Here is a 2,874-nt window from a genome sequence, read left to right on the forward strand (position 1 = left end):
GGGCTCCTGGGGCCCTCCATTGGCCATTGATTTTGTTAAATTTAGGTAAAAAAGGTGATAAAAACACGAAAATGTCACACGCGCACTATGGGGGCCCTGCAAAGATTACCGGCCCAGGGCCCCTCATGGGGGTTAATTCGTCCCTGGTTGTGCGTGTATACTGCAGGGCCCCGGCTGGATGGCTGTGGTGTTTGCCTCGGTGCAGGGACGGGATGGGGGAAGGGGGGGCAGTCTGGGCCAAGAAGGAATTGGCCCAGACTGGCGGCTAGTGGAAGAGACAATGTTTAAGTTTGTTATTTAAGCTTGGAGGATCGTCGTGATGCACGGAAAGTAAATATTTAATCCAAGTATTGTCATGAGGACAAATGATGAAAAGTCATCTTGAGTAATTAGGTGGCCCGGCTTCATGTTATTTATATGCTAACAAGTGAGGAATTCACTCACTTCATTATAGAGGCCGGTCCGGTCCTGTGTCATCTGATTCTGAATGATACACTGTTTGTCTGTCTATCAGAGCAATATGGCTCACCAAGACATATGACTCAGCTGAGCCATTTTTCTCTCTGATAGTTACATTCACGGTATTTTAGTGTGTAAAAGTGATTTTGAAAAGGAATATGAGATTAGAGACAATCTCAGCAAAAAAAAGTGACTCCAAATCCAAATCAGATAAATAATAGTGGCTTGTGGCTGAAATCAAAATCTTGCTTTCAAATTAAATTTCAGAAATGTATATGCTCTTGTCATTTGACAATACAGATAAGATGGGCACCCAGAGCTCATATAGTTTTCATTCACTTAACTTAATCTGATTTGATTCTATTTTATTGTTAACAGAATGGAACCGCTATACCATATTTTATATGAAATATTACTTGACATTCAGAGAAAACAGTAGACCATTCTACTCATTAATCTACTCTGCAACTAACCGTTATGTCTTGAACTAAAACTGCTATTCATTTCATGGTAGCTCAGTTCTGAAGCACATATATCTGCAGCATGCTAGTTGATCTGTATCACTCCAATGCTGATCCTGCAACTAGATCCTACAAGTTTGATATTTGTTTCATAATCCAGTTCATAATAGTTCAAAGTGCACTTTCATCACAGAATTCATCACGGAAATAAAGTGTGAGATTAAGATTAATATCACCATTTTGACTGTAGGCCTACACTGTAAAGAAAACTGGATACGAGCAGACACCCCATCCAGAGTGATTTACAATGTGCAAAATCAGATTAAGAGGCATGAACCCTATAGTCAACAAATGACAGGGGCAATTTAAGTAAAGAAAATAAATTAATGAAGCGATACAAAGTTACAAGGATACCAGGTAAACATGAAAAAGAAACTAACTAATGTCGCCTACTTAGCATTTGCGTACGAGCAAACAGCTATGTCTAACTACCGTGCATGTTAAAGAAGAAACCAGCATACATAGATGCTAGTATAACTATATCAAAAATGCAAGGAATGCAGAGTGCTATAGGGGCTGAAGTGGGTAGTCTGAAGATGTGAGTTTTCAGACTACGGCACGGCGTAAAATGGGGAGTGAGTCTGCAGTCTGTCTGAGGGGAGGAGGTCATTCATTCCACACAGCTTGGGAACCAGGAGGGAGAAGAGTCCAGGACGTGTAGACTAGTGTTGGCCAGTGTGTTGTCCTGTGTTAGCATTTGGTGTTTAGACAAAGATTTAGCATTTACCAAAACACAGGATGTGATGCAATGCATATTTTGCTACTAAATGGTGAGCACCCACATAGTTTGAAAAGCGGGTGTGTGGTATTTGGGTTGTAAAGTGGTCAATTCGGCACAGCCACAACGTTATTGTATTGTTTGGTATATCCCGTTCAAATTCTGTATATAGGCTACAGCCAGTTCAATACTGTATGTTGTTGTCGTTTTATCCTGTAATAATTGACCACACACGCCTACCGGCTTAGACATGTCATTGCAATGCTATTACCATGGACATAACTCATAGCACTCACTGGAATATATATTTTTTTCTTATTCGATATTTCCATTTCATATCTCTAAATGTTTATTTTTTTCGCTTTGTCTTAACATATCGAGCAAATAATCATGTTGAATTCATTGCATTTGGCAAAGTTATTAGCCAATAACTTGTATCCTTGCAGCTGAGCTTGTGTTTGAGTGTACATTTGATAATGCTCACTATTATAGGAAACTACAATCTTTATCCCAACAAGTGTCATGTGGGAATGTTGATATTATACAGGACAGTGTATGCAGATATTTTTGCCGCAGCGTCTACTACACAGGCCAAAAAAAAGAGGAGAAAACCCCACACGCTTAACTGGAGCCATGCATTAAGTAGATGTGTCCTGTCAGCCAAAACACACACTATGCAAAATGATGAATGGGTGTCTGTACACTTCCATTCATCTTTTATCCCAGGACCAAAAAAACCCCAAAACAATCAGAATAACATCAGCAAAAACATTGCTATTTAGTTGATCCATAGGTCGGAGTGGCTTATTGACTGGATCAGCTGAGCAATGAGGGCAGTTACTGTATCTCCTTAGAACCCATTGCTGAGTCGGCTGTGCCCCGGGAACAACCTCAGCACCTTGCGAACCTTGACGACTGAACTAAATATGTTTTTATTTAAAACCGTTTCTTAGTCTGCGGCAACTGTCCCACTTGTTGTTGTTATGCTAACGAGCGGCAGCTAACAATTCGATCAGATAAAAACATGGATTAAAGAATATAAACCCTGGAAAACGTATAGCCTATACACGGTTCTGGGCAGGCTAGACGATTAATTTAATCCTACGGTTACTACTACGGTTCTGGCGGGCTCCTTGTTTTAATAGGTTGTTTTCTTTCTTGTAATCCTATCCAGAG

The sequence above is a fragment of the Protomyctophum bolini genome, assembly GCF_963924005.1.
Source record: "Protomyctophum bolini genome assembly, chromosome: 9".
Lineage (NCBI taxonomy): Eukaryota > Metazoa > Chordata > Actinopteri > Myctophiformes > Myctophidae > Protomyctophum > Protomyctophum bolini.